This window comes from Macrosteles quadrilineatus, unplaced genomic scaffold (assembly GCF_028750875.1).
Source record: "Macrosteles quadrilineatus isolate MER2022 unplaced genomic scaffold, UCM_ALF_1.0 Scaffold_4__1_contigs__length_99947679, whole genome shotgun sequence".
NCBI classification, from domain to species: domain Eukaryota; kingdom Metazoa; phylum Arthropoda; class Insecta; order Hemiptera; family Cicadellidae; genus Macrosteles; species Macrosteles quadrilineatus.
The window spans coordinates 29,198,394-29,210,708 of NW_026542597.1; the positions used below are offsets into that span (position 1 = coordinate 29,198,394).

General features: G+C 39.5%; 1 protein-coding gene across 2 annotated transcripts in view; it reads left to right on the plus strand.

The window, feature by feature from the left end:
- The window catches only part of LOC128993365 (ras GTPase-activating protein raskol), a 318,987-nt gene that overhangs the window by 100,237 nt on the left and 206,435 nt on the right, over nucleotides 1-12,315 (plus strand). The gene's annotated exons all lie outside the window — the stretch shown is intronic.

A 12,315-nucleotide genomic window follows, 5' to 3' on the forward strand; every position in this document is an offset into this window, starting at 1 on the left:
TTCAACCAAGTAAGTAAATGTTTGTAGCTAACTAACTGTTAATTAGCAAATTTATTGACTGTTTACAAATTACCATATGTTCTTCTTCTCACTTTTAATTTCTGACAACAACTAGAGTTTCAAAACAGTTTTTGTTTCCCATATTAATCTTCTGGAAAAATACGAACTTTTAAAGGGCCCCAGGGCCTCACCCTCTAATAATTTCCAAAAAAGAAAGTTTCCTGCACACCTTCACGTTAATCTCTTTCCAATGACACCAAGAATATGTAAATCGGTTCAGTAGTTTCGGAGGAGTAATTGTCACAAAAAACCTGCTTGCATCTATATATAAAATCCAATGTATGTTTGTCCTTTATGGACTCCGAAACCACTCGACAGATTGTAATAAAACTTTCAGGCATTATTTATCATTATTCAAGGATGGTTTGTGTGAAGTTTGGTGCAGATCCGTCAAAAGGGCTCCGCCCCAGTGGCTCTGGAGTTTCCCATGTTAACCTTATGAGTACTCATATTTAAATGGAATTAAATAATCTTAACAGCTGGTTCAACCAAACAATTTGATTCTGTGATGTTAAATAGCATTAAAAAGTTAATAAGTTTACCAACAGGGTGCAGCACTGTATTTTTTTTTATTCATGAAAGGTGAGTGAGCGTAGCGAACGAACTTCAACCTGGAGGTGAGTTAGCGTAGCAAACGAACTAACCTGAAGGCAAGTGAGCGCAGCGAACGAGCTCCAACCTAAAGGTGAGTGAGCATAGCGAACGAACTTCAACCAGGACGTGATTGAGCCAAGCGAACGAGTTCATCTTGAAAATGAACGAGCATTGACATAAAACCACATTAGGACAGGACGACGTCTGTCGGGCCCGCTAGTATTAAATAAGTACGAGAGCTCACCCCGTGGTCGAAAACTCGACCAAAATGTATTGAGCAAACTTCTCTTAATTCACCCCAAACTGTAAATAAAAAAGTGATAGGAATTTATTTAATTTGATTTGATTTTCTGTTTATATTTTGTTGTTATTTTGTCACCAACATGGCAACCCATAACACCGATGTTATTTTTTTTATTTAAATTGTTTTTCTTATTTTTAAGCATATTTTAATTTATAAAGGAATGCTGCACGTATACAGGAAAATATCTTTCATTTGGTACCAAATGCGTGTAATTCGGTTCAGTATTGGTCAGGCTAGCTGTTATAAGTTTTGCAAAAGTTTTTTTTAGTATAAAGGATTTCAAATTCCATTTTTAGAAGGTTATATAAAGGAATAGTAAACTTTTCAGGCACATGGGAAAATATAGAGTTAATGACCTTTCATTTAACACAACCTGCATGTAAATCGGTCCAATATCCACTCGGTCCAATATCGGTCCAGATCTCACTCTTAATAAACTACAAATTTTACCCCATGTTAAATTGTCAATAGAAATTTTAATTTCCGTTTTTATAACATTTAGTAAGGTAATATCTGAAGTCGAGAGTTAATAACCTTTCAACCTGCATGCAAATTGGTCCAATATATCTCCAGATCTCACTCCCCCATTTTAAATTGTCAATAGATATTTTAATTTCCGTTTTTATAACATTTAGTCCAGTAATATCTGAAGTCGAATCAAAATGGGCAGATATACAGACAATTGCCTTTCGTTTGGTACCAACCGCGTGTAAATCGGTCCAGTAGCATGGTCAGGGTGTATGTCGTAAGCTTAAAACAATCTCCATAAGAAAAGTGTATTTTTATATTGATTCCTAGAGGTCGCCCCGTGATCGAAAACTCTACCAAAAATATGTAATGTACAGACTTCTTAATTTCACCCCACACTGTAATAAAACATGTGATTGGAATGTCTTACATTTCTTTTGATTTTCTGTTTATATTTTGTTGTTATTTCGTCATCACCATGGCAACCCATAAGATCCATGCTAATTTTTTCAAATTCATTTTTCGTGCTTATTTGTGAGCCTAATTTAATTTATAAAGGGATTCTGCATATCTACAGGTAAATATCTTTCATTTGGTACCAACCACGTGTAATATGGTCAGGCTAACTGTCATGAGTTTCGCAAAAGTTTTTTAAGTATATAAGAACGAGTAGGCCTACCTGGGGACCGAGCTTTGCTCGGGAAAGAGCAAACTTTATCACTATACTCTGAAATTGTTCTTCTGATCAATGTAATTCCATCCCAAAAATATTATTTTGAGGTCTATCTTTTCTTGACATCTATTTAACTTCTAATAAAATAATAATATCATAGTTTACTGAAAGGATGAGCAAGAAGAGTTTTTAACCATTTGTTTGGTTCTTCTAAACGGCCCAAACTATAGAAAATACCCAGTATTTTTCACATTGAATTCGAAAAAGGCTATCAGCAGTAAGAAATCCTTTTTTTGAAATATTAGTCACTGCTGCAAGAACTTGGGCTCGCTGCGAAACTACAAACCGGAACCTTTAACTTACCCTTGATTTTTTTATGTAATAAGTTACAATTTTCCGGAAACCTATGACGCCCATGTTAAATTTTCAAAAGTTTGTAGTCATATTATGGCGAAAATAGATTTTTCCTGGCTATACCACTGGTCTAGAACTTATTTTTGACACAGAACTTAGTTATTCCGTAAATATAAACGTTTTTGTTAGGGCCGATTCCCAGATCGAAGTAACAATTATACAAACTTTACTCGTATTATATATTTACTAGGTGAAACCCGTCGAAATCGACGGTTACTTTCACGGCTTACGCTAATTCATCTAACTGTGATAAATTGAGTGAAATTATACATATTTTGAGCATTTAGCATTGTTTAAAGAGTAATAAGTGTAAAAACAATAATGAAATTAATTGCGTTAGTTACCAAATGGTTGATCATTCAATGAATGAAATATTTCCCATACCGTACGTCATCGGAATTATTATTAGTATGTTAACTGGTATCTCTTCTTTTGGAAGAACCTTTAGATAGGTAGTATTAAAATTGTATTGTTTGATATTTTATAGTTAAAAACTTCCCCGATTTCATCAGTGTGATAAATATTAATCTATGATTTTATTTGAGAAAAAATATCTGTTTGTTGAGAAGACACGTTCTAACTTCAAAGGGAGGTCCATCCGTTACAGTGCAAGTTTGAATTTTCCTTCGTCACGTCGCGTCAGTTTTTTTTTTTTTTTTTTTTTAATAGAGGGCCAGGCTTACAAGTTACCATGGGATTGCATCGCAGCTAGAGTGCACCCTCGTTCACAGATCCTCATTCTCCGTCAAATCCCAGGTCTTTGGTGAACCGTGAGAGCCTTTTGACTATGGTGACCTGTTTTTCCCTTTGATCTCCCATCAATAGGCCAAGGGATCTCATACGCAGACCTTGTAGGGCTGGGCACATAAATATACCTTCACAGCTTTCACAAGGTCTCTGGCTGGGGCAAGCCGTAGCGAGATTTCCCCGAAAGGACTCAGCTCCTGAACTTGCTTGACCAGCCAATCCTTTGTGGCTGCGTCAGCACAACCTCCACCTTTCTTCCTGGAGGCTTCAGTAGAGTCAGCTTTGGGGGTACCACCCTTGCCCTGCTTTTTCCCAGCATCCTAATTCCCGGAGGAACTGTCTTTGCAGGCAGCAGAGTTAGGGTGCTTGGCAGCCCACACCAGCCTCCTCTCACTTCTGGATAGCACCTTTTCGCCTTTGGCTAAAGCATCCGCTATCCTCCGTCTATGCAACTCACCCCTGGAAAGTCGTTTTACGTACGAGGGATCTCATACGCAGACCTTGTAGGGCTGGGCACATAAATATACCTTCACAGCTTTCACAAGGTCTCTGGCTGGGGCAAGCCGTAGCGAGATTTTCCTGAAAGGGCTCAGCTCCTGAACTTGCTTGACCAGCCAATCCTTTGTGGCTGTGTCATCACAGCCTCCACCTTTCTTCCTGGAGGCTTCATTAGAGTCAGCTTTGGGGGTACCACCCTTGCTCTGCTTTTTCCCAGCATCCTAGTTCCCGGAGGAACTGGCTTGCAGGCAGCAGAGTTAGGGTGCTTAGCAGCCCACACCAGCCTCCTCTCACTTCTGGATAGCACCTTTTCGCCTTTGGCTTAAGCATCCGCTATCCTCCATCTTTGCAACTCGCCCCTGGAAAGTCGTTTTTCGTTCCTTCCCGGTTTCTGCGAGCTTATCGTCATCGTCAGATTTCAGTAGACCTTCCTCCTCCATTTGGGTCAGATTGTCTACATTGTTCTCACGAATACCGGGTATTTAAGTCCACCTCCCCAGTGACCCGATTAGAGAGGTAAGGGGTGCGTACGACTGGGTTACCCCTGGTTCCCAGAAGGCTCCGTTAAGACACTGAATATTAGGCCCCCAGTGCCACAAGACTCTTGGCACGGATCGCATTACACCTTAGTCTAGGGCCCCCCTCACTTGGTTCTGTAGGTGGACCAACACCCAGTGGCAGAAGGTAGCTCTCCGCAGCTAACAAGTGAGAGTTGGGGTTTAGGTTGTGGCCAATCTGCCGAACCAACCCCACATGCGAGGTTTGGCCGGAACGGCGCGAAATTTTCTCCCACTCACTAAACCCCCATACCTTCCCGTCGCGTCAGTTCATATCGTACTTCTGTGCCAATGAATAACCCTCTAGCATAGTATTGAGAAATTGGTTGTGGAGTTACTGTTAAAGCTAATAAGACACTTCTGCACTTGTATTATTTTGTATTGTATTACACAATCAAAGATTTTCCAAATGATTGAAAACGTGTATGACAATAATCTCATGAACCTATGATGATCTGTCAAGAATAATATAATAAAATATAGCCAAAAGTGGTGAAAAAGGCAGACACCAACCCATACAATAGATATAAGATAGTTCAATAAGAAATAATTGTAAGAGCTACTGTGATTAAAGGATTTTCCACTGATTTCGTAATGGAACGTTATATTGCAAAACACGACATGATACAGAAGAAAATCAATTTTTAAATCAGAAAATAACATTGCAAATACTTCTTTTGGACAGTTCAGTAACTCCCAATAAATGTGCGTTGTTCAAAATACAATTCAAAAATTAACAGCTGTTTCATTAAAAGTATTATCCACATGGCCAAAATGTAAACAAATCTGTGGAGGGATCTTTAAAGGCTTCTGGGGCAGAGCCCTGAGGGAATTTACTTTGTTTTTCTTTTGATAACTCATCTAAAGACCAAGATATTTCTTTGGACACCTCAACCAAGCTTCTACGCCCAGCCGTTCTCGCAAATTAGTGGAGACAAAGTTTCCAAATAAATATTCGGATTCCCCCATGTTAATCTTATGGGAGAAATCCCAACTTTGATGGAAGATCCTGCCCAAACTAATAAAGATTTAAAAAAATGAAAAACACTTTGCAAAACTACAGATCAGAGCCATTTTTTTGACACTTAAATCATTAAAATCGGTCCAAAAATGAGGGAGGAGTTCTGTTTACAAAAATCGGCTTAGCGTATTATATATATATATAGATTATAGATTTGGAACTTGTCTGTGGTTAGGGTTAGATGGAATAGCGCCGATCGCGCAACTGGCGGAGCGTTTTACAACTACAGCCTCATAGTTCTAACAAACACTGATAGATATAATAGTACAGTGTACTACAGCCACAAACCTACTGTGGGAACAGTTAATGAATAATTTGCGGTGTAAATATTATCTAACAAAAAACCACTAAGTGGTAACACTTTCCCCGCCAAGTCAGCAATCCAAAAAAGATAATAAATCATTACTTTTTCCGCCAAGAAAAACAATGTAATGTATGTAAGTTTGGCAACTTGCCGGCAGACTTTTGCTCGATCACTTTAAAAATACCATAAAACTAGTTTCATTGAGCAAGTATCTCTCCCATTAGTACATTGCTAGGTGAGAGCTTATTTTACAAAACTTGACCTTATTTGTGCCACATTTCATAAAATCATAATAGTGATGGTTTTATATTTACTGATTACCTCGAAATTATTATACTTAGTTGGACTAATTAATTAGAGAAGTTGATTTGTGAAATTATCCACGAACGTAACTTAAATGAAAAAAAACCAAGCAAAAGTCTGCCGCCAAGTTGCCAAACTTACATACATTACATTGTTTTTCTTGGCGGAAAAAGTAATGATTTATTATCTTTTTTGGATTGCTGACTTGGCGGGGAAAGTGTTACCACTTAGTGGTTTTTTGTTAGATTTTATTTATTTTTGTAGAAAATTAACCGTTCAAATAAAAATACTCTTTTCTCTGAAAAAAAAAAATAAATTTTAATGCTAAAGTTGACTGAACTCTCGATCTTCCGGTAGTCTTTGCAGAGGGTACCGGTTTTGTACTCTCATCCTGCACTTTTTTGACATTTTTGGTCTGGCACCACTTCCTGTCTCTCACATAAGGAGCCGAAGAGGAGTCACAACTTGTGTTGTAAAGTGGAAGGTCAGACCTGTACTTCTGCCTTAGTCTGTTGTATTCGAGAATGGCGGATTTCTGAGGCTTCACATCTCTTGGGTTAAAGTTAATAAGATGAAGCCCTTCTAATGAAGTCACTCGTGACAAGGCAACATATGATTGGCCACATGTAAATATGGACTCCCCAATATCAATTATTACGCTATTTAAGCTGAGGCCCTGGCATTTGTGAATTGTAACCGCGTAGGACATCGATATCGGGAATTGCTCTCGATACACAAATGCGTTATCCATAACTTGAAACTTGACGTTTACTCGCTGTAGGTGATGGGTAATGCCACAATCAAAGTTAATTGTCACTGAGTCTACGTCATCAGAATTGTCTGTATTAAACCTCAACCCCGTTACTGTTCCAATGGCGGAGTTAACTAGCCCCACAGTGACGTCAATGTTTCTAAGCAACATAACTTTAGCACCAACCTTAATAGGAATAATTTTCTCCATACCAGCCGTTCTGCTGCAGTCAGAGTTGTAAGAGGACAGTATCTTTTTAACTTTGTTTTGTTGACGAGGTAGACAGTCAACTGAGTCTTTTGCAACCAAGTTGCAAACAAGGACCACTTACAAACAAGGACTGTTGCAAATGTTGCAACAGGACCACTTATTCTATTGACCATTTCATCATTTATTATGGAGCATTGGTAACCAGTTGAACAAAGACACACAGAATTGTTGGGTAAAGCAGACAAGTAATCTCCTAATAGAGAAAGGTTTTCACAAGCAGTTTTTCCATTAAGATGTATTTTCTTGCTTTCAATTAGACGGATGTCCTCAACGGTCATATTGCCTACTCTGACTTTGCTTAACACATCAGCAAACTTAGAATCTTGAGCTTGTCGCATGTTTGTAGTAAGTTCATCATAAGAGAACTGTTCAGACCAGATGTTAACACAAGACAGAGAGCCAACAAAAGAACTAAGTTTGCTACTGTCAAGTTCAATGAATGGGGAGTCTTCGTGTACTGGTGGAAGTTGTAAAAGGTCTCCAAAGAGCAGTATATGTTTTTTACCAAACCAGCCGTTACTTTGGTCTGAGGTGTTGAATATTTCACACAATCTGAGATTTATGTACATCAATGTTAGATTGGAGACCATGGACACTTCGTCTATTATGAAGAGCACCACATCTTTCAGGTTGGATCTCAACATTTTTAAAACATCATCAGTAAGAGCTTTGTACTTTGGAGTTTTTCCATGCTCAACTGGCAGCTGAAACACTTTGTAGATCGTAGAACCATTGATGTTGTAAGCACTTAGTCCTGTGGGAGCTGATATTGATGTAGAGGCTTGAAGACATTTTTTAGTCCAAGAGCTGATAGTTTTTATGAGAAAACTCTTACCAGTACCTCCCACACCACTTACAAAATGTCTGAGAAATTTATCTGTCCCATCAGAGTTTGCAACAACTCGTTTGACATAATCAAACACTCTCTTTTGGTCGTCATTGAGTTTTTGGTATTTTTTCTCAAACGGCTCGTCATTCGGCGACCAATTGCTGTCCCTGACAGGCTGGGATGCGGGGACAGGTTCATTAAAGGGCTGAAAGGCTATATTGGATGGATCAGCAACCTCTCCTTCTTCTGCATTGATCTCTTCAACTCGGTTTTGAATTTTGTCTCTTGCATTCTCCGATGCCGCAATAATGTCTTTTAAACGTTTGTCATAGTTGAAGGCTTGAGTGAGAAGTGTCCGCTTGGCCATAAAAGCATCTGTGTATGTTTCATGAGACTCTTTCAGCTCATCAGTAGATCTCCAACAAAGAAACATAAGAAGTAATGCATGGTAGTATTTTTCAGGATCCTGAGTGGGGCTGTACTTATAGTGATTCAGTAAGCATGGTCTGACTCTTTTAGTGAGGAATTTGCCTGAATTCAACTTATGCACTTCACGGTCGCCTTTAGGTGGTTGAGCAGCTATATCGTACCATCTCACAAAGTCGTATAAGTTCATATCTTCTAGTTCGTCTGGTCTAGTTGGGTAGTGGTCATCAACCCACGACTCGTAGAATATGTTCGTTGAACTTGGGTCCATACTTCGTATCTTGTCGATTTTTTGTAGTCTTTTGCGTCTGGTCATGCCTACATCCAACCATCTTATTGTTGTCTCCGGGTCCGTGCCGTACAATGGAATGCCCAACAGTGTGTCACTAGCTTCTAAAGAACCACACTCACGGTTGTTTAAAGCTCTAAGGCCAACGTTAAACAGTCTACTAGCTAATGATTTTGTAGAATTAATCTCTGTAAAAACTTGGCCAGCATGACTTTGTTCACTTTTGGTAGTGTACTTTGTGACATACCAATGTAGGATAGAAGTGCTTTCGCCTACATACTGGATGTCCACGTTTCCATTCCAAGCTAGCAACACGGCCGGGTTGTAGTCATTGACAAAGCTCTCGCTTGGTGTTCTGGGTAGGTCATAAAGACGTGACTTAGACTTGAGAGCTTTTCTGCCAGCTACAGACTCGACAACGTCACGCAGAACAAGATTCCCTGTGATTGGCCGGGGGAACCCGAAACGACAAGCCTTACGAAACCCGGTTTTGGTTTTCTTTGTCCGCATACAGTACGAGTTGTGGTGATGCATTTGGTAACTTGTAACTCTGTTGTTGAGAGTAGGTGAAACGGATGCATTTGGAACCTTGCAAGTAATGTACTTAAGGATAAAGTCGGCTACTTCTGCGTTGCTGGACGTCCCCATTACAGGAGCATTTTCTACCCACAGAAGAAGATGGAAATGTTGGAGACCTCTGCTTTGGTATTCTCGCCTGTAGAAGTAGTGACTTACTTTTCCTAAAGGAGCAGCATCAGAGACAATAAAATCCAACATTGCCTTGAACTTTATATGGATAAACCGTGACGCACTGATAGGATCCATAGCCACAAGTTCACTAGTTTGTTTTTTTTTCTGCGCCTGGAACACTCCGGTTAACTTCCCTAATGAACAATGCCATGTCATCCCAGTTCCAATCGCTTGGGCTTATGGTTAAAAACCATGTAGCTGGTCCATAATGCTGAGCCATGCAATTGACATCATTTCTAGGCTGTATCCAGTACTGGCTAGTGTTCCTGAGTTTGGAGAATACTGATGTCAGGTTCCCCTCTAATTCTCCCGATGCAAGGTTGTTCAAACAGTCTCTAGCACTAAGAGAGCCACTGAATCCAGTGACGTTGAGCTTGTGGAATACTCCTTGTCTTAACTGCCGAAGGTTTGCATCGTGCAGCAAATAAAAAAGGTACTGCTGATTCAGTCTGAACTGAGAATGCTTTGAAAGCAACCGACATTTGATAAATTCAGCAGAAGAGAGTTTAGTTTCTCTGGAATGAAACTGGCCAAATTTACCTTCGGGATACAAATCAGGGAAACAAAGCACGTCAATCTCTTTGTTTTCATGACTAATCGGAGGTTCATTCACTTTCAGCATCTTATAGAGCTCGGTGTCATCACTATAAGATTTTGACTCATGAAGAGCGTGGATTGTATAGTGAGACTCTTCTGAATCCCATTCCTCGTGAGTTACCTGAGTTAATATAGCACGTCTATGTAGTATTTCCTGAGGTGGCAGTTCGTTTTGATGGGTAGATTGAAACAAATTTGTGTCATCATTAAGGTTGAAGAGTCCTTCTGGATCTGTAGGTAGTACGATGCTACCATAATGAGCGTTGTTTTTCTTTAAGAAAATTAAGGCTGCGTGTACCTTATCCACACTAACCAACATTTGCCAAACTTTCTTTGCTTTGGTCGGTACCCCTCTGACCAAAACGTACAGCTCGTGGTTTGGATTCAGAGGGTCACTTGGTTTGGGCAATTTTTGCAGGGTTTCTTGAAGGGGTAGTGGCAAATGAAAACTTCTTCCAACGACTTTAGAAATTTGTTGCTGAGCTCGACTTGTTCTTTTCCCAACTGTGTTCATTTTTGTAACAACCTGAAATGCTTTGGCTTTTTGAATTAAAACTTTTTCATAACTGTTAAGGCAAGTTAGCTCTTTCGGCTGCGCACAAACATAGAGATCGTTAAGAATGCAAGTAGGAGGCATCTGACCTTTCCTTAGTTTTTCGAGGCAGCCCCGACAAATCCATCCTGTTTTGCACTCTTCTTTCTTTATGTCTTTTATTCTTTTCCATATGTGTCCTACAATTTGATTTTTTAGGTTTTTCAAAAGGCTTACTTGCTGCTTACTAAACAACTTATCGCATGAGACACAGGGAAACACTGGGGTTTCAGAAGAACGCTTCTCCAATGCCTCAAATGCTTTTTGATATTTTTCGAACAACTGAGACTCAGATTCAGGGACCTTGCTTTCACTTGTGTCATCTGTAAGAAAGGCTTTTGTTTGCTCTTTAAATTCCCTTTCTATCGAAAACAACACGTTCACCTGCACGTTAAGAATACCATTTTTAATTAGCATAATCTTCTTAGTTATTTTCAACAGTCGGTAAATTTTGGAGACAAGACTACGAATTGCAGGAAAGTGAGGATAGATTGTTCTCAGAAAAGGAAGTTTCGAAACACATGCTCCTGAGTAACAGTCCAAAGAGTGAGGATGAACACCTACACGAGATGATACACCACTTTGACATGAGTGCTCTCCCATGCTGACAATAAGCTTAGAACCTTTAGTGAGAGAGCTGGCAACTATTTCATTGTAAAGAGATTTAAGTTGCTCTAAGTGGTCAGGCTCAATGAAGCACATATCTGAGTTGCATTTCCACTGTTTCTTTGGAGAACTATGAGCTGTGCTGGGCTCATTACCAACAGTTATTTGTTTACCAGGAAACACTCTATACGTAAACTCCCACAAATAAGGCTCCGACGTGGAAACATGAAGACTGTGCCCACACAACGCCTCAACATTGTCTTCAAACGTGCTTGTTGCAGATAGCTTAGCAAGAGACTCTTTAGCACGATTTTGCAGGCTAACAAATAGCTTAAGGAAATTGTTTTTGTAATTTTTATAAGCATGCAACACCCATTTCAAGAGCTCTTTAGCCCTTAGCAACCTTTTGGTATAACCTTGCTCAAGTATTTTCTTTGCTATAAGTCTGGCTATTTTCTCACAATTTATTTTCCCCAAGAAAATATGTGAAGCTGCAACAGTTTTTTTAATTTTCCTTTTTGCATTTTGTAATGATTTTCTTTTCCCATCAGATCTATTTCTAAAAAAAAGCGTCTGCTTTGATAGGCTGCACACTTTCGCACCCTTTCGTGAAAAACCTTAAGTTTATATCGCAAGCGAAAGTGGCCAGGGTGTTTTGTACAAAGTACTTTGTAACGTCTCCTGCGATTAGATTGTTTCATTTCTTGTTTTGCACCGTAGTTTAAACGTTGTTTAGCTTTATAATATTCTGGATCAGTAGAGTATTTCTGACGCACTCTAGCCTTGTGTGGCTCAGGATCAGTAGAATACTGCTGACGCTTCCTAGTCTTGTGTGGCTCAGGATCAGTAGAATACTGCTGACGCTTCCTAGCCTTGTGTGGCTCAGGATCAGTAGAATACTACTGACGCACTCTAGTCTTGTGTGGCTCAGGATCAGTAGAATACTGCTGACGCTTCCTAGCCTTGTGTGGCTCAGGATTAGCAGAATATTGCTGCCGCAACCTAGCTCTGTGAGGTTCAGGATTAGCAGAATATTGCTGCCGCAACCTAGCTCTGTGAGGTTCAGGATTAGCACTGTACTGCACACTTTTTCTTAACCTCTCAGTTTCAATATTAGCTAGATAACGTTTTCTGGCTTTGGATTTTTCTCCTTTAACATGTTCAAGGTACCAAGCTTTAGAAGTAGAACTCTTATTAGTGGATTGTATGCTAGCTTCTTCTGTTTTTCTTTTTTTTATAGCAGGGGCGTTTTCTAAATACCA